The following is a 21,065-nucleotide window of genomic DNA, read 5'->3' on the forward strand; positions in this document are numbered from 1 at the left end:
AAAGTAGCATCTTTGAACAGATTCTACACTTTCACATCCTTTGTGTTATTTTCACATCTCACGCATTCTGTACAGGTGAAGCTCAGGCTGAATTTCCTAACAATATCCTATTCCACTTTGTGCTGATGTGCTCAGCCGTGGCCACCTCTTTGCAACCCCATGGACTGTAGCCCGCCAGGCTCCTCCATCCATGGGATTTTCCAGGCAAGAATACTGGAGTGGGGTGCCATTTCCTTCTCCAGGGGATCTTCCTGACCCAGGGATTGAACCTGAGTCTCCTGTGTCTCCTGCACTACAGGCAGATTCTTTACCACTGAGCCACCCAGGAAGCCAAAAGTGAAAGTGAAAGTCGCTCAGTCGTGTCCGACTCTTTGTGACCCCATGGACTATACAGTCCGTGGAATTCTCCAGGTCTTTCCCTTCTCCAGGGCATCTTCCCAACCCAGGGATCGAACCCAGGTCTCCTGCTTTGCAGGCAGATTCTTTGCCACTGTGCCACCTGGGAAGCCAAGGAGAGATGTAGATCGGCCTCCCTTGGGCTGTCCACCAACTGCTGTCACCGTGTGGTCCACAGATGGAGAGGGGGCTGCCTGGCGAGTCAGAGCAGAGCAGGCAGCTCCAGTGTCTACAGGAAATTCAGTGTACCTGCCACATCAAGGGTGAATCGGGACTCCTCTGGGGTAATGGGAAGGATCAAGTGGCATCTGTAGCCAGGCAGGCCCCCGGGCCCCATCAGGCACTGTGTGGGCTCTCTCATCCAACTTACTCACAAAGAACTGGGGCTGGTCAGGGTTGCCCCTTGGGTGTCGCCCAGAAGGGTGCTCAGGACATTCCACTTCAGTTCTCATTATTATTACATGTGGGTCTCTGGCGATGCTATGGACAATCTGCAAAAAGCCCTTGAAATTACTGTAAAGCTATTCTGGAAATAGTACTATTTTCACTAGAATTAATAACAAACCCCCTCACCCAACTCATCAAGCCTTTAAAAATGTTTTCTTTTTCTTTTTTATATATGTGTATATATACATATGTGTATCTTTTTTCTAAATAGGAGGATAAGTGCTTTACAATATGGTGTTGGTTTCTGCAATACAACAGTGAGAATCAGCCATAAGTATGCAAATGTCCCCTCCCTCTTGAGCTTCCTTCCCTTCTACCCCGCACCCCCATCCCACCCCTCTAGGTATCATAGAGCCCTAAGCTGAGCTCCCGGCACTCTAAGCAGCTTCCCATTAGCTATCATTTTTACGCATGGAAGTATATATAAGTCAATGCTACTCTTTCACACAGAGGAATTGAGAGTAGCAGTCTTTTAAAAAATTCTTACTGGAGCCCAGTTTTGAGTCCCACTCATTGAATCCTTCTCTTTAAATCACTAGTCAACAAACTTTATTTGAACATTCTAGGCTTAACAACAACAACAACAAAACAATCAGGATGAAATAAGAAGCCATTCTGTGGCTCAGCGAGTTGATCTGGATAATCCGATTGCAAATCCTTCTGTTAGGAGCAGATTTGCAAAACCTCAATCAACACAAAGGGGACCTTTCATAAAAGCTTTTCTCTGCCACAATGTTTCACCACCTTATTCTCCAAAAAAAAAAAAAAAAAAAGGATACCTTCTGTGAAGATGCCTAACACACTACATGATTTAAAGCATTTTTTTAACCTATTTAAGACATTGCTTCATTAAAAAATAAGGTCAAGGAATAGTAGGTGTCATGGTAATAACAGGTACTTATAATACGATTTGAAAAACTGTCTTATCCCTGTAATTATCAATTCACCCCATTACTTCCCTTCTTTATGCTCATCATTATCTTTTTAGTTTTTTAGTTCTTATTCTTTGCTCTCTGTCTCATCAGCCTATCCTTTCTTCACCACTTTTGCTTCCCAGGGCAGAGCCACACTAGCATATATTCTGTGTGAAACTTCTAGAGAAATAGAGTTTTCATGAATTTTCAAAGAAACAGATTCTTTCCCCACAATCATACCTCGTTTGCAATGGGATGTGCATTGGGGTTATAGAACACCTCTAGACTTCTCAGCCTCTTTCTCTATTTTTATCTGAGAAACTTCTACTTGGCAGCTCTGCTTGTGGATGACTTTTTTTTATCACTTTAAAAGTTTAAGGAGGACAAAGACTGATCCACCTCTTTTCTAAAGAAAAAAAGTCTCCAACAATCGTGATAATCTTGTAGAAATAATGATCTTTCAAGGACAAACTGATTTTATTTCAAAGGTTTCTGGAATTCTACAGCATTTTCTGGAAAAAATGAGCAGATGTCCATAGGATGGAGATTGTTATAACTTGACGAGAGTTCATCCACCAGGAAAGATAAGTGATCAGCTCTAGAAAGATCCATCATGTTGGAACTTGGCATTTGTCCTCAGTTTAGCCAAGGGCTGTGGCTCAATTCAGGGTTGAGATACAGCCAGTATGAGTGAATTCCTGCTAATTCTACAAACTCTACTTTTATTCTAATTTCTCCAGTGCTGAACTTAGAGCCTGGCTCAGTCTAGACTCTAAATAAATATTTGTTAAAAAAAAAATGTAACAAATACTTTTTTGAGGGAAGGCTTACTGAGACTCTTCATATTCTGAAGGAATAAAGGGAAAACCATTCATATACATCCAAACTTGAGTGGTTCCCCATGGCAGTGACGCCAGCGATTATGGTCTTAGGTCCATCTCACAAGCAACGCTCTGAAGACACCCAAAGCCTTGTAAAGTGGGAGCCCCAGGACCCTGTAAACCCTGCCACTGACACAGATTTCCACGGTCACCTTCAGTGACTGAGCAGTCACTTTCTGATGGCTCTTTCTTTTTTTTTTTTATTGGAATATAATTGCTTTACAATGTTGTGTTGGTTTCTGCTGTAAAATAAAGTGAATTCACTATATACACATACCCGCTCCCACCCCCCTCCCACCCTTCTCGGTCAACGCAGGGCTCCGGGCTAGGCTCCCCGCTAGACAGCGCCTCCCCACTAGCTGTCTGCTTTACATGGTAGTGTACACGTGTCACTGCTACGCTCTCAGCTCACCTCTCTCCCTTCCCCGTGTCTGCACGTCTGCACCTCTATTTCTGCCCTGCAAATAAGTTCATCGGCACTATTTTTTCTAGATTCTCTCTATCTCTGTGTGTGTGTTGCTTTGATTTCCTTTATTCTTTCTTGGCTGCGCTGGTCCTCATTTCTGGAGGCGTTTCCTTCGTTGCGGTGGGCTGCTCTTCGTCGTGGTGCGCTGGCTTGTCACTGCGGCGGCTTCTCCAGCTGCGGAGCACGGTCCTGCGAAGCGTGGGCTTCAGTAGCTGCGGCGCACGGGCCAATGCCGCGTCAGTTGCTCTGTGGCAGGTGGGGTCTTCCCGGACCAGGGATTAGACCTGTGTCCCCTGTACTAAGCCACCAGGGAAGCCCTATATGTGTTTTAAAGTAGAAAGTTATTTATAATTTGAATTGTATAAACCACCTGAAGGGTTTTAAATACCAAGGGAAAAACCTTTTTGTGTATGTGTATCCAGAAGTGGGGATAAAGTGCCAATACTGAAAGGGTTAAAGCTCTCAAACCACATAGAGATAAAAATATACAATGACCCCAGATAGACAAAAATATTAATTAGGATATGTGTTGAGATTGACTTCTCTATATTGAGCATACTTATGGTTCATGGCATGGTGCTTTTGGAAGTGGGGAAGAAAAAGATGGTAGAAAAAAACAAATACATGTGACCAAACCAAAATGGTGAAACAGAAGGGTGCTGAGCTCACCTCTGCCCATGAACTCATCAAAAATACTGTACACGTGGAACAATCCTCTTTGAAAACAGTTTGGAGACTGGCAGAAAGTCTCCTGTTCAACTAAGACTGTAAAGAAAGATCCACATGGAGTCAGAGCGGAGGGAAGAACGTGATCCGGTCACAACGTAGGTAGAAGAGGTGATCCTCCCTGGAGGGTGATGGGTTTAAATGGAGTATAATTTATAAAAATACTGAAGCATCACTATGTTGGACACTTGAAACCAATGTAATATTTAAAGCATCTCTACTTCAACACAAATAAACAAACAAAATTCCTGAAACAAAACTGACCTCACTTTTAAAAGATTTCTTAAATAATACATTGAATATTTAATTACAAATCCATGTGGTAGATAAGGGTGGAAGGATGAAGTGGTAATTTTTCTGGCTTTATGTCATTCATTCATCCTTTTATTCATTTACAACATCTGTCATTTCCTAAATGATTTTAAAGGAAGCTTGAAAACATCTAAACAACACCAAAGGTAATGTTTTATTATATAATAATATATGTAACACTATATTATATATAATAATATGTTATCTAATGTTTACTAATTTACTCTCGGGGTAGATGACTGGGCAGAAATAACTGAGAGAGGTTACTAACTGTCATCAAATGGGGGTCTTTCCTGAAAAGAGGTAGGAGAAACAGTGTAAATGCTGTACATCAAATAAAATGAATGTGCCTCCTTTACTAAACAGGAAATTTCTCTGACTTCCTTTCCTCCTCTCTGTGGGTTCCCTTGTCTCCTAGGAAGGGCAGCTCATTGGAAACAAGATGGTAGATGGCATGAGAGGAGGTGGCATGGGCCACGTGATCAGAAGAGGAGGTCACGAGATGGTGAGTGTGGAATGGGTCCTCTTCCTCCTGTGGTCCTGCAAAACTCGAACAAATGTAAGCTGGCATTCTTGAGAAGCTGTCAGGATAGGCAGAAGGTAGAGTTCAGCAGCAAAGCTAGAAGTAAGTAGGGTCTAAATTTAACATAAAAAATGCAGGGTCAGCATGGAGGGTGTTTGACTTCAGAGATCTCAGGAGAGTCACCTTTTTCAAAATCTCTGATGAAGTAAGAGCCCAGATGACAGTCTCCATGTGGCTGCAGGGGCAACAGCAAGACACCCTCTGCTTGCCTTCCCTCCACTTCATCATGGCCCCATTCATTCTATCATCCTTGCATCTTTGGGCCACTGATAGGTCTTCTAAAAGATTACAATGTGATCCTTTCCCTCTGGACTTCATTCAGGGTCTTCCTACACTGGATTCACTGAAGCTAAGACCTACTTAAGGCCCAATGTATACATCAGAGTTCTGCTACTGCTTTAAAAAGTAATTGACTCTTCTCATCCAAAGGAGGAAAATTTTAACTGTGTTATATTGTGTTAACTATATGCTTGTGTCTCATGGCTGTTTCTCAATTTTGCCCAGAAGGTCTCAGGTTGGGATTTCACTAAGTTCTATTTTTAATTCACTCTTCTTGAAGGAGATGCACCTCTAGATGGGGTGACCCATGGGGCCAGAGCCCTGGGGGCGATGGAAGAACCTAACACTCTACAGGCACAGAAATCTCCCTCCAAACCTGCTTCCAGAACTGCCTTGGGAATTACGTGGCAGTCCAGTGGTTAGGACTCTGCACTTCCACTGCAGGGGGCAAGGGTTCGACCCCTGGTCAGGGAGCTGTGAGGTGTGGCAAAACACACACACACACACACACACACACACACAGGAATAACATGTGCATTTTTAAAAGTTGCCAGGTGTTGAAGCTATTATGCATCATAGACTATAATTGTTACTAAGTTTTGGGAAAATCATGATAAATCATTTTTAGAAGTTTAACAAAATGCACAGTGGCCAGATAAAAGTCAGTCTGCTCAAAGTCTTGTCATGAAGTCCCTCAGTCATGTCCGACTCTTTGCGACCCTATGTATTATAGCCAGACAGGCTCCTCTGCCCAGGGGATATTCCAGGCAAGAGTACTGGAGTGGGTTGCCATTTCCTTCTCCAGGGGATCTTCCTGACCCAGGGGTCGAACCCGGGTCTCCTGCAGGCAGACTCTCTACCACCTGAGCCAGCAGGGAAGCCCTTATTTTGCAAATACTGCTGTGTATTTTAGATATTCGGTTTAGACTCTGCTTACTTCTAACTTTGTTGCTGAACTCTATACCCTCTGCCCATCCTGATCACTTTTCAAGAAATCCCACTTATGCTTATCAGAGTTTCATAGGATCAAGGAGAAAAAGAGAGCCCATTTCACTCTCCCCAACTCATGACCTCTTCTGAGAATAAATAAAGTGAAAAAGAACCATTCTTTCACCAAAAACACAGCATCTCTTTTCTAAGGAGGGTCCTCCTCTAGTACAGAGCAGTGTGTTGATATTCACGACGAACGGCACCACTGAACTGGCCGTATCTAGCCGGGTCACCTGCTGCCCAGGCCAGCCCACTGCCCCCCAGACAGTCCTCGGAGGCAGGGGGACGGGGCGAGTTTCCAGTGGCTCCATGTGTGGCCACGGTCCCTTCCAGTGTTAGTTCATATGCTGGCCGTAGTCCTTGTTTGTGTTGATAGAACACAGAAAGCCAATAAAGTAAACAGACCCTAGCAGTGAGGAGCCAAGGTCCGGCTTTGTCTAGGAGACATCGCCCCTCATTGTAATTCTAGCTCCAGCCCATCAGGCCTTTGGGAAGCAATGTGAAGGGTACAGGACAAGGAAGCCCGGGAACCGGACGCCCTGGGTCCTTCTCACTAGCTGGGTGGCTTCAGACAAACCATTGGCTTGTCTGCCAAGTGGCCCCTCCATGAAACAAAGACTCGGGCAAAGTCATTCTGGGGCCTCCTCCCTTAGCGGAGGCCGTGGAGACTTCATTCACAAATCCCATCCTCTTTCTGCGGTTTATGAGACAGAGTTCAGATGTATCAGCTTGGCTTTATATGCCGTGCAGCCACCTGGCCCCAACTTGCACTCAAGCTCCTTCCTCCACACACACCCAGCGCACAACCCATTCTAAAGAGGCTGAGAACTGTGACTGTCTCTGCGTATATGCTCGTGAGTGGGACTGCTGGACCATGTGGTGGTTCTATTGTTAATTTTTTAAACGAACCTCCATACTGTTCTTGCTAGTGGCTGTACCAATTTACATTCCCACCAACAGTACGAGGTGGGGGTGTTCCCTTTTCTCCACACCCTCTCCAGCATTTATTGTTTGTACGTTTTGAGATGATATACTCCAAAATACCTTTTTTTTATTTTTTGAAGAAAGGGGAGAGATGTGTGTGGTCATCCTTTGTGAAGACCATCACAGGTTCACAAATCCTGTGACATCTGCTGACCCCACCCCAAGTCCCTCGTGGGACGTCAGCCTTTTTTCCTCTTCACTGGGTACCCAAGCTAGCCCAGAGCTTGGCACTTTCTAAGTGCTCAATAAATACTTGTAAAATGAGAAAATTCAATATGTTGCTTTTCCCAAGGTCATTTATCAAGTGGAGATGCACAAAGGCTAAAATTGCTGTAAAATTTCCAAATACCAGTAACTAGCAGGCACTTTTCTGAAAGATAGAGAAGTCTACTGATACCCTTGAAGGCTCATATCCTGGGTGCCTGTATACCCTATGTATAAAGATTCTTCCTTTATTCTCAGTTCTTTTTATTTTTCATGCATTTTTTGGGTCTGTTTATCTCTGTCTCTCTTTTTTCCAAGCCCTGTACCATCCCTGAAAGCTTCTCAATCTCCAGACCTGAATTCGTCTTGCCTCTCTTAAAGTCATATGCTGATTGCTACCATCCAGGGTTTATTTATTAATATTTAAACACTTCATAGGGAAAAGCACAGAGATCAGGAGACTCAGATTCCTGTCCTAAGCTGGTACTATCCAGCTCTGAAATTATGAATAAGTGTCTTTACTTCACTGACTCTAACGAGGGGATTAGATGAACCTTGCCCCCAAAGAAGTTTCAACCTTTGTGCTTAGTGATTGATAAGATTCTGTACAGATTTTTAATACAGTCCTTGGGATTAGTGGGAAAGACTTGAGTTTGCAACATCCGCTGTGGCCAGAGTAGGAATCGCATCTGAGCACTAGACCCAGGACTAAACTTCGGGAGTATCTGGGCATGGGTCATCTTTCCTGTGAGCGCTGACATTTTCTTTGCCTTGTTTTTCTCTGAAAGGGCTCTTCTCTGATAAGGGTTCTTCTCTGACAAGGGCTCTCCTGAAGGCCTTTGCTCTGTATCCCACACGTAGGAGCTACTCTGTTAAGATATTTTGAATGAATAAAGGTGTCACTGATCTGCACAGTTAAACATAGATAAAACAGTATGTTCTGTATTGTATGACTTATAAACATTTAAAAAATACTTAAATTTTGAAAAGTTCTGAAGACAGTCATTTAAATGAAATCAACATACATTGAAAGAAATACACAACTTTATTTTTCCACAGTGAATTTTTTCAAGAGTTTATTTTTACTTCAGTCTCTAAGACTTAAACGTAGGTTTCTCTAGAAAGAATTCTGTATATCTAGTGTGATGATGAAAAGCTCTTAAATGCTATCAGAAGGTTATACCCACATGCTTGATGAATTCTGTATGATTAAGTGACTAAGACCAGATGTTTTTGCATGCGGCATTTATTTTTAATCTTTTAAATAACAGCTTTATTGAGATATAATCACATACCATAAAGTTTATCCTTTTAGAAGGTAGGATGCAGTGGCTTTTAATATACTCACAGAATTGTATATTTATTGTCAGTCTCTAACTCTGGAGCATTGATATCACCCCCACATCAGCTCCATATCCACCTGCAGTTAGTCTGCCTCGCGTCTCTCCCTGACCTCGGCAACTCCTTAACTGCCTTCTGTCTCTGGGTTTGCGTGCTTTGGACGTTTCATGGTAATAGCGTCACACACAACGTGACCTTTTGTGTCCGGCTTCTTTCCCATGTTTTTAGGCTCCATCCATCTGTACCATGGATCGGCACTTCATTGCTTTTTCCGACTGAATGATTTTCTGTTATGTGGATGGACATTTTGTTTGTCTGTCCATCAGCTGATGGGTGTTTCAGTTGTTTCCACTTTTTGGCTATTTTGAATAATAGCCAAATTGCTGCTGTGAACATCTTTAGGTTTTGTGTAGTGGTGGAGAATTGGGTCAGATGGTTAATTTTTAACTTAGTGAGCGACTCCCCAAAACTGAGATACTGGGGGACTATTAGCCATATTTTAATGATGCTGCTCCCAAATGATAAGTCTTGGCTTATCCCTCCATTCTTATAACCAAGCAACTTTGTGACACACTTGATCAGTAGCAGGACCCTGAGGGGAGCCCTGGGCCTGAGCTGTGAGTAGAATGATGTAGAATGATGGGGAAGCCTCACCATGACTGGTCCTCACTCACCTTGAGATAATGATGCCAGCGGGGCAGGAAATCTCAGCAGAGGCAGGAGTCATCAATGAGTCGTCTTCGAGGGACTGGGTCCTGAGTCTGAAATACATCACATTCCCACTACCCCCACCCCTAGTCCACCTCCACAGTCTCCAGAACTTATCACCTGAACGATGCGGTTCTGAACCTGTGTCCTTACCCATAATAACACCTCCCTCAGGGAACTGTTAGGAAGAAATGTGGGGTAACAAATGAAAGTGTGTGAAACAGGGTCCATCGCACAGAACAGAAACAGTATTTCAGATTCTAACCATTGTCTTCAATATAATGCAAACATGAGTGGTCCAAAGAGTGGTGCGCTTGTAATTAGAAGATATGGATTTGAGTTTTAGGTTAGCTTTTTGTTAGTTTTATGAAGTTGGACAACTCAGTTTAAGCTGAACTTCCTCTGCCTTTAAAATGAAGATAATCATGCCTCCTGCCTTGCACTTACTTGACTTCCAAGACTTTTAAGACTGTATGAAGAAGTGCTTTGTGAAGGTATGAGTGTTCAATGAATATGGATGAGGACAATTTTTGACCTCCATTCGTCCTGGCAGGTTTCATGCTTGATTCATGTCCTCATTGGCCACAAGAGATCAGAGGGAAAAAGATCACACCCAGACTGCCATGGGCTACTGTAATCAATCGCCATATGACACACGTGCATGTGCTAAGTCGCTCTAGTCGGGTCTGACTCTGCGTGACCCTATGGACTGAAGCCCACCAGGCTCCTCTGCCCACAGGTTTCTCCAGGCCAGAATACAGGAGTGGGTGGCCATGCCCTCCTGCAGGGGATCTTCCTGACCCAGGGATCAAACCCACGTCTTTTACGTCTCCTGCGTTGGCAGCAGATCTTTGCCACTAGTTCCACCTGGGAAGCCCATCCTATGACACATAGATTCTGTAACATTTGGGGTCAAAACTCCTCTTCTCCTGGTTTCTGAAACTCAGGCCTGAGACAAGCATAATACTGCACTGAATTGAAAGTAGAATCACCCAGCCTGGAGCAGCAGTAAGTCTCTAAGTTTCACAGCCTAGGATCACTGAGTCTGGCAGAGGTCAAGGGTACCCAGGGTCCGTGTAATTTTTAATACTGACCTTCTGTCTTAGCAAAAGTGCAGTGCTGCATGCTGCATACATGCCCCTACATTTCTATGTCTGGGGAAGAAACTCCAAAGAAGAAAGTCTAATGCTTATGGAAAATACTATAGCTGCTTGACTCAACAGATCCTAGCTTGCCTTCCAGAGCTATAGATACTGTCATACTAGAAATTATAATTTGAAATTATGGAGGAATTCCCTGGTGGTCCAGTGGTTAGGTCTCTGCACTTTCACTGGGGTCCTGCATTTGCTCCCTAGTCAGGGGACTAAGATCCTGCATATCTCATGGTGCTGCCAAAAACAAACCAGAACTCGTACAAAGGTAGATATCTACAAGGAAATGGAATTGCACACACAGATACATTCCCACATGTCTTAGTGGGGAAGGGAAAACATTGAAGCAGAGCCCAACACCGAGAAGATCCAGTTTTTGGCAACCACGGGTACGGTTATTCTGGACCACAGGGAATGTTCTAAGGTCTAGGCATATGGCATACACAAAGGGGTAGCTCTGCTCTGGCATCTGGTAGGCAGTATCAGCAGTGATGATTCTAGTGGGGAGCTTCATTCCATCTGGCTGCATTGTTCTTCGCTGAGCAGCATCTAGGACTGAATCCCCATGAACTTCTTGTACCAAATCACATCTTTGTCTGATTAATAGCTATAGTGGATTCTGTTGTCAGTGACTAACAACCTCAACCAAGACTTCTCCATCATCACACCCTAATGAGAATGAAAAAGAACCATGGAATTCAGATTTGAGACAACATTTTTGGAAAAGGTGAAAAAGAGGTTTTATTTTTTTAAATTAGTTTTATGTAATATCTCTAATATTATGAAGTTGAGTGAGAACTAGACTTCTTTTTTCTGTGACTGTAATCAATTTTGTGCAGTGTGTGTGACAGTTTTACAGTCATAAAGTCTGTTGTTGTTTTTGATAAAGTCCATTTTTGTTTAATACTTCCAAACTTTTCTTCTAAATGTGCTTTCTTCAAGTTAATAATAGCAGTTGCATGCCAAAAGTTAATAAAAATATTTTAATTAATGTTTGGAAAGTTTCCTAATTTGCAAACACAAATATTTTAAAATTATAATTTATGAAATTAGCACAGTATTAACCATATTTTACCCTTCTGGGGACCTTCTGCTGGAGGACTTTTAGCTTTTCAGTCTAGGATCTTGAGGCGCTAGATGTAAATCATTGAGTCTTAGAAGAAATTTTAGAGGCAGAGAAATCTTATTTTAGACAAGAGAGTCAGGCAAAGGTTATTCTAGCAACTGGCTACTGCCTTATTCTTGCAAAAAAAAAAAAAATGAAGAAGGAATAAAAGATAGAAAGAAAATTTCATATTACCTTCTACTTTTAGGAGCTGGGCATTTGTCCCGTTTCTTCTAAATTGGAACCCTATTTTATTTTTGTTTGAATTCTCCAGACTGTTGAATTCTCCAGATTAAAGTTGTTTAAACCTTTAATCACTTTGCTGGGGAGCTGTACTCTGTCAAATACTCTGCTGAAGAATGTCAAAGATGGCCTCCCTTTCTACCCCATGTATCGTGGGTCCTCTTCTCATAGTTAATTAATTCATTCATCTTCCATATATTCACCACAAACTGTTTCCCCTTTGTGATTGAAAGAATAAGCCCCCTAAAGACACCCAAGATGTCTATATCCTAATTCCTAGAACGTGTGAATATGTGAGTTCAGTTCAGTTGCTCAGTTGTGTCCGACTCTTTGTGACCCCATGAATCACAGCACACCAGGCCTCCCTGTCCATCACCAACTCCCGGAGTTCACTCAAACTCACGTCCATCGAGTCAGTGATGTCATCCAGCCATCTCATCCTCTGTCGTCCCCTTCTCCTCCTGCCCCCAATCCCTCCCAACATCAGAGTCTTTTCCAATAAGTCAACTCTTCCCATGAGGTCACCAAAGTATTGGAGTTTCAGCTTTAGCATCAGTCCTTCCAATGAACACCCAGGACTAATCTCCTTTCTAATGGACTGGTTGGATCTCCTTGCAGTCCAAGGGACTCTCAAGAGTCTTCTCCAACACCACAGTTCAAAAGCATCAATTCTTCGGTGCTCAGCTTTCTTCACAGTCAAACTCTCACATCCATACATGACCACTGGAAAAACCATAGCCTTGACTAGACAAACCTTTGTTGGCAAAGTAATGTCTCTGCTTTTCAATATGCTATCTAGGTTGGTCATAACTTTCCTTCCAAGGAGTAAGCGTCTCTTAATTTCATGGCTCCAATCACCATCTGCAGTGATTTTGGAGCCCCCAAAATTAAAGTCTGACACTGTTTCCACTGTTTCCCCATCTATTTCCCATGAGGTGACGGGACTAGATGCCATGATCTTCGTTTTCTGAATGTTGAGCTTTAAGCCAACTTTTTCGCTCTCCACTTTCACTTTCATCAAGCGGCTTTTGAGTTCCTCTTCACTTTCTGCCATAAGGGTGGTGTCATCTGCATATCTGAGCTTATTGATATTTCTCCTGGCAATTTTGATTCCAGCTTGTGCTTCACCCAGCCCAGCGTTTCTCATGATGGACTCTGCATAGAAGTTAAATAAGCAGGGTGACAATATATAGCCTTGACGTACTCCTTTTCCTATTTGGAACCAGTCTGATGTTCCATGTCCAGTTCTAACTGTTGCTTCCTGACCTGCATACAGATTTCTCAAGAGGCAGGTCAGGTGGTCTGGTATTCCCATCTCTTGAAGAAGTTTCCACAGTTTATTGTGATCCACACAGTCAAAGGCTTTGGCATAGTCAATAAAGCAGAAATAGATGTTTTTCTGGAACTCTCTTGCTTTTTCAATGATCCAGTGGATGTTGGCAATTTGATCTCTGGTTCGTCTGCCTTTTCTAAAACCAGCTTGAATATCTGGAAGTTCACGGTTCACGTATTGCTGAAGCCTGGCTTGGAGAATTTTGAGCATTACTTTACTAGCGTGTGAGATGAGTGCAATTGTGCCGTAGTTTGAGCATTCTTTGGCATTGCCTTTCTTTGGTATTGGAATGAAAACTGACCTTTTCCAGTCCCGTGGCCACTGCTGAGTTTTCCAAATTTGCTGGCATATTGAGTGTAACCAGTTTCACAGCATCATCTTTCAGGATTTGGAATAGCTCAACTGGAATTCCATCACTTCCACTAGCTTTGTTCATAGTGATGCTTTCTAAGGCCCACTTGACTTCACATTCCAGGATGTCTGGCTCTAGGTGAGTGATCACACCATTGTGATTATCTTAGTCCTGAAGATATGTGAGCTTGCATAGAAAAAGAAAGGAAATCTCCAGATGGGATTATCTTGAGAAAGGAAGATTATCTCACATTATCTGCACCAGCAAATGTAATCACAAAGGTCCGTATGTGATAAAAGCAGTAGGTACAGAGTAAGAGAAGGTGGTGTAATGCCAGGAGCTGAGATCAGAGGGAGCGACAGAGGTTGGAGATGCTGTGCTGCCGACTTTGAGAATGAAGGAAGCACAGCCTGCAGTTCAACCTCCCACCACAGCCTTCACCCTGTCTCCCTTCTCCCTTGGAATTTTAAACATGGGGGAGTTTCTACACCGAAAAATAAAAACCCATGCAGGTGTGAGCAGCTCCCTAGCCTTCTGCCTTCCCCTCCAGGCCCCCCACAGCAGTGTTGGAGGGCACATGGCTTCCCTTGGGATTGCCCTGGAGGAGAAGCCAAGTTTTGCTTTTGAGTGACTACACTGGGTGATTAACTCAGCTCTTGCCTTTGACCCAAAGGAAACTGCATGCACTTCTGTGATGCTCAGGGTTGAACTGCAGGGAAGGGGGGACATTTTCTTCCCCAGAATGGCTCCCTGCTGGGAAGCCTTCAGCAGAGACCACTGTAGCTGCTGCTTGTCTCTGGCAGCTCTCTTTGTGTCTCTTTTGTGTCTCTCTTTGTGTCTCTTTGTGTCTCTCTTTGTGTCTCTTTGTGTCTCTCTTTGTGTCTCTTTGTGTCTGCCAGGTCCTCAGCCCCACTGGGCAGGCAGGACCAGGCTGCCTAGGAGTGATTTATATTTGGGCTCAATGTATACAGTAGCTCCTGGTACATAAAGGTAATGGTATTTCCCGCTTCCCCCTCTCTAACTACCATCTATACTGATTATACTGTGTGGTCAGTGCAGTGAGAAGAGCAAGAAAAAATGTCCAGTTTAAAAGCTGATAAAGAGCAAGGGGCCAAGGCAGAAGAGCAAAAGGAGAAAGCCTGTCCTGTTTAGAAAAGCTGTGTGAAAAGGGGAGCAAAAGTTTTCCAAGTGATTTACCAAAAGGGTTCCCCTCTGTGGGAAAGAAGGGTTGTTTTGAGGCTCAATAAATTTTTTTTTTTTCCTGGAAGTGTTCCAAACATTAACCAAAGGATTAAGCTGAGAAATAGAAACCCAGAAAAAAAATTATATTATTATTCTTACCAATATATGTGAGGTCCTTTAATACATTTTTAATGCTTTTAACTATATACGTTTCTATTGCCTTCTCATATGACAAAGATCTTGTAATTTATCTCTAGAGAAATTAGAAAGTTATTTCAAAATTTCCTCTGGCATGAATACATGAAATTTGCTTTTCAACTATTGGACAAAAAGTTCTATCCAAGCCTCTAATGCTACTGATAGACAGGACACCCTTACTCAGACAATCAAGCATACTCACTCTGATTCTGGCCATAAATATGAGCTTTTCTTTAAAATTATTCAATCTCAGTCAGAACAATGAGCTACATTTCAATAGAAAGTTGTAACTTTCCTATTGTTAACCCTTCCTGAGTTACGGGATGGATTTATATGGCTAACACCAGGGTGTGGTTAAGTTTAAAGACCCCACTATGTTGGGAACAGTTAAATTGCACTATCCCAGGTAGAGCTAGTGGTAAAGAATTGGCCTACCAATGCAGGAGATACAAGAGACACAGGTTCAATCCCTAGGTCAGGAAGATCCCTTGGAGGATGAAATGGCAACTCACTCCAGTATTCTTGCCTGGAGAATCCCATGGAAAGAGGAGCCTGGAGGGCTACAACACGTAGGGTTGGTTGCAAAGAGTCAGACATGACTGAGAACAGCACCCAGAAAAAATAATGAGTCTAATAACACTAGAAAATTGGCCTGGGTGCCTTATGAAAAATGCCAAAATCTTATTTCCCTTAAAGATAGTGATTGGTATGGAACAAATTGGGTCAGGCAACCAGAAATATACAGGGTCACACCTAATGAAACTCAACAGCCCTGAAGAACCTATCTACAGCCCTGGCTTCCACCAGGATGGATAGGAATGTGTACTTTAGGATTCCCTTGTTCTCAAGGCCACTTGAATGCTAATTTAGATGTGAATCTAGTAAATTTGCCATTAACACAAGCCTGGTGGACTCAGAGATCTGTGTTTCACTGGTATGACCATTTAGCAGCTATTTTTGTGCCTTCAGTAGAATTAGAAGATGTAATTGCCCACATTGAAGCCTTAACAGAAACAAACCCTTAAATGATAGTAACCAGGTGATTAGCCTACTGAATTCTGAAGTCTCTTTGATGAAGTTGCATTACAAAGTCACATTGCCCTCCATAATCTTACAGCATCTCAAGGAGGCACTTGAATTTGAATTAAAATTCAAACTGAATGCATTTTCACACCAGAAGAATCCTCTAATATTACACATTTAATGACACATGAAAAATTAGATTTCTGCCTTAAGTGTTTCACTTTCTAGTCTTGGTGATCATTTTGGGAGTTGATTTGGTTCCAGAAGCTCATGGCTTAAATCCCATTGAAAGCTTTATTAACGTTACTAGCTGTATTACTTACATGCTATTTCATGAGATAGCTGTCTCTTACATTACTTGTGGGTAACCAGGCCTCCGATAAAATTAGTGATGGTTAAACGTCTTGAGGCAGTTGATCATATATATATATATATGATCAACTGCCTCAAGACATATATATATATATATATATACATATATATATATATATACATATATATATATATATATATGAAGTGAAGTGAAGTGAAAGTCGCTCAGTCGTGTCCAACTGTTTGCAACCCCACAGTCCATGGAATTCTCCAGGCCAGAATACTGGAGTGGGTAGCCTTTCTCTTCTCCAGGGGATCTTCCCAACCCAGGGATCCACCTCAGGTCTCCCATATTGCAGGCAGATTCTTTACCAGCTGAGCCACAAGAGAAGCCCATATCCCATATATCTCATATGAAACTCTAATCCTTTGGCCACCTGATGGGAAGAACTGACTCTTCAGAAAAGACCCAGATGCTGGGCAAGATTGAAGGCAGAAGGAGAAGGGGACAACAGAGGATGGTTGGATGGCATCACCGATTCAATGGACATGAGTTTGAGCAAACTCTGGGAGATAGCAAAGGACAGGGAAGCTTGGCATGCTGCAACCCATGGGGTTGCCAAGAGTCAGACACAACTAAGCAACTGAACTGAACTGAACTGAACTGATTTATACACATATATATATATATATATATATATACACACACACACACTACATATATATATATATTCTACATATATATATATATATACATGTAGATAATTGTATAGTACAACTCTATTTATGGGAAAAAGCAGCAAGGGGAACATTTCCTGGATCATAGTGGACTAGTAAAACAGGCAATTCAGAGAACTGTCATGTTCAGCACTAGATTTATACTCAAAATCCAGAGAACTTTAGATTGTCAACAAAGCCTACTAAAAAAATTAGTGCATTGAGTGGCCTATCAACAGAATCCTTATCTGATGAGCCTTTTTTTTTTCCCTCAGCTGACATACATCATAATCCAGCAGGAGAACAGTGAGAATAATTTGATCTGGAGCTCAGAAAAGAGCCCTGGCCACGTGATTGATGAGGAAAGGAGTGAATTATCCTCACTTACTCTGTCTTCTCTAAGACTTGATTTAGCTCATTTGATTCTAAGTCTTCACCTTCCAGCTATTTCTGTGGCACCCTTTGTACTCATATGTGTATTGTCAGATTTGACTCCCTACTTCCTAAACTGAATTTAAAATCTCATGCCACCTAGCCATTTCACTGAAATATGTGAATATTTACTGCCAGCAATTAATTGCCCAAGACATTAAAATAACCATCAAAATGCCAAGCTTGGCAGACACAGCCTATTGTCTGCAAATGACATTTTCACCAGTTACTTTAAAGGGCTGAGCAGCTATCATCCCCTGGGCAAGAACTGGCATATTGTTTTGCAAAATATCAACTTCTCTCGAAATAGAAACACATTCTGTGACTATTAGTGCTTCTTTTTGAAAAAGTAATTATAGTACTTTACTCTTAGATGGTTCTTCATACCTTACAAACCATTCTATTATCACATCTTTTTTTTTTAAGCAATCACTGTTTATTAACTGATCAGATTGCAAAAATAATCTCGGTAGATACCTCAGTTCATCCTTCAGATAAGCCTGTTGATCTGCTCTTCCCTGTTTCCAGCATCTCCACCTTCTACAAAATGGGTGGTCTTTTTCTTCATTCCACTTCATGGAGAAGACATGAAGGGGCCACAGGAAGCTGTTTGCTGCTTTGAACTGCTTTCCAGCTACATAGATCTCATTAATTAGATCCTCCATGCAGATAATGCCATATTTCCCATGAGACTGAACAATCAACACATTATCTGTCAGGGAAATTGACTTATTTTAGCTTTGCCATAACCATGCTTGTAGAACAATTCATTTACAGACCTCAGATTTGGGTACCCTTAATGGCAGAAAGAATGCCAAAGAAGGCTCAAACTACCGCACAATTGCACTCATCTCACATGCTAGTAAAGTGACGCTCAAAATTCTCCAAGCCAGGCTTCAGCAATACGTGAACTGTGAACTTCCAGATGTTCAAGCTGGTTTTTGAAAAGGCAGAGGAACCAGAGATCAAATTGCCAACATCCGCTGGATCATGGAAAAAGCAAGAGTTCCAAAAATACATCTATTTCTGCTTTATTGACTATGCCAAAGCCTTTGACTGTGTGGATCACAATAAACTGTGGAAACTTCTTCAAGAGATGGGAATACCAGACCACCTGACTTGCCTCTTGAGAAATCTGTATGCAAGCCAGGAAGCAACAGTTAGAACTGGACATGGAACATCAGACTGGTTCCAAATAGGAAAAGGAGTACGTCAAGGCTGTATATTATCACCCTGCTTATTTAACTTCTATGCAGAGTCCATCATGAGAAATGCTGGGCTGGAAGAAGCACAAACTGGAATCAAGATTGCCGGGAGAAATATCAATAACCTCAGATATGCAGATGACACCACCCTTATGGCAGAAAGTGAAGAGAAGCTAAAAAGCCTCTTGATGAAAGTGAAAGAGGAGAGTGAAAAAGTTAGCTTAAAGCTCAACATTCAGAAAACTAGGAGCATGGCATCTGGTCCCATCACTTCATGGGAAATAGATGGGGAAACAGTGGAAACAGTGTCAGACTTTATTTTGGGGGGCTCCAAAATCACTGCAGATGGTGACTGCAGCCATGAAATTAAAAGACACTTACTCCTTGGAAGGAAAAGTTATGACCAACCTAGAAAGCATATTGAAAAGCAGAGACATTACTTTGCCAACACAGTTTCGTCTAGTCAAGGCTATGGTTTTTCCAGTGGTCATGTATGGATGTGAGAATTGGACTGTGAAGAAGGCTGAGCACCGAAGAATTGATGCTTTTGAACTGTGGTGTTGGAGAAGACTCTTGAGAGTCCCTTGGACTGCAAGGAGATCCAACCAGTCCATTCTAAAGGAGATCAGCCCTGGGATTTCTTTGGAAGGAATGATGCTAAAGCTGAAACTCCAGTACTTTGGCCACTTCATGCGAAGAGTTGACTGATTGGAAAAGACCCTGATGCTGGGAGGGATTGGGGGCAAGAGGAGAAGGGGACGACAGAGGATGAGATGGCTGGATGACATCACTGACTCGATGGACGTGAGTCTGAGTGAACTCCAGGAGTTGGTGATGGACAGGGAGGCCTGGCGTGCTGCGATTCATGGGGTTGCAAAGAGTCGGACACGACTGAGGGACTAAACTGAACTGAACTGAATGGCAGAAAGCGAAGAGGAACTAAAGCATCAAGAGAGTGAAAAAGCTGGTTTAGAGCTCAACATTCAAAAAACTAAGATTATGGCATCCAGTACCATCACTTTGTGGCAGATAGGTGGGGGAAATTGGAAATAGTGACAGACTTCATTTTCTTGGGCTCCAAAATCACTGCAGGTTGTGAGTGCAGCCATGAAATTAAAAGACGCTTACTCCTTGGAAGAAAAGCTATGACAAGCCTAGACAGCATATTAAAAAGCAGAGATGCTACTTTTCCGACAAAGGTCTGTATAGTGAAAGCTATGGTTTTTCCAGTAGTCGTGTACAGATGTGACCGTTGGACCATCATGAGGGCTGAGCATCAAAGAATTGTTTGATGCCACACCCCAACTGTGGTGTTGGGGAAGACTCTTGAGAGTCCCTTGGACAGCAAGGAGATCAAACCAGTCAATCCTAAAGGAAATCAACCCTGAATACTCATTGGAAGGACTGATTCAGAAGCTGAGGCTCCAATACTTTGGCCACCTGATGTGAAGTGCTGACTCATTAGAAAAGCCCCTGAAGTTGGGAAAGATTGAGGGCAGGAGGAGAAGTGGATGACAGAGGATGAGATGGTTGGATGGCATCATCGACTCAATGGACATGAGTTTGAGCAAACTCTGGGAGATAGCGAAGGACAGGGAAGCTTGGCATGCTGCAACCCATGGGGTTGCCAAGAGTCAGACACAACTGAGTGACTGAATACCAACAACAACTGCAATGTATGGTTCCATAATTCTCAGTGTGTTAACTGAAGCCTTGTTGAGCTTCACGAAGGTGCCTTGTTGGCAATTCACAAAGGTGCCATTGAAGATCTGACATAGGCAGAGAAGTTGAAACACATTTCAAGCCTTTGGGCTCACACAGCTGATACCTATGATCCTGATGACAAAGGCCAGTTTGGGTTCTGCAGGTATGTAGAAGTTGCTGGCTTTTTGTGTCATCCCAGTCATTTGAATTTCAATTCTGTTCATCTGCCTGTATTCCTTATGAAAGTGCTTAGCTTTGTCATAGATAAGCTTTCTCTTTGCCTTTTGAAGCATCTTTTGGACAAACTTCTTTCTCAGGTGCTGGAACTTAAGCTCTATGAAATTCTTTTTCTTTTTCTTAATGGTTTCTGGCATAGCAAGGACCTTCTTTTTCTTCTCTTCTGCACTCTCTATGGTTCTAGCTGGGAAGGAGCTACATTTCTAAAAATTAATGCTTATTCCCATTTTATGTAAAAGGAAATCATGATAGTCAAATATTTAAATCCCCTTGATGTTGGGGTCGGTCATGTGACTTACTTTCACCAATGGAATGCTCAGTGTCTGTGATGCAACCAGAGGCATGGGCCTGGTTTGTGATGTTGCACATGTCTTCTTGTGCATATTCCAATGTGAAGAGCTTCCCCAAGATGGCTGAGTGCCTTCATTCTAGACCCCAGAATTGACCCATGTAGAGAAATTCTGAGTTAAACCCACAATGAGGAGGCGATCCCAGCTCACCAACCACTTGAAACAGAGCCTCTCCAAATCAGCCAACCTACAGTGGATCTACAAACTATGAACACAAGAATAAATGCCTGTTGTTGTAACTGAGTTTTGTTAAAAGGCTTTATTGTAGATACAGAACCTGAAACTTACAG

General features: G+C 42.5%; 1 pseudogene; it reads right to left on the reverse strand.

Annotated features, from left to right (window-relative positions):
* Window positions 1-17,757: 17,757 nt before the first annotated feature.
* LOC102407211 lies at window positions 17,758-20,794 on the reverse strand (annotated as a pseudogene).
* Between the last annotated feature and the right edge of the window lie 271 nt (window positions 20,795-21,065).

This window comes from Bubalus bubalis, chromosome 1, assembly GCF_019923935.1.
Source record: "Bubalus bubalis isolate 160015118507 breed Murrah chromosome 1, NDDB_SH_1, whole genome shotgun sequence".
In the NCBI taxonomy this organism is placed as follows: domain Eukaryota; kingdom Metazoa; phylum Chordata; class Mammalia; order Artiodactyla; family Bovidae; genus Bubalus; species Bubalus bubalis.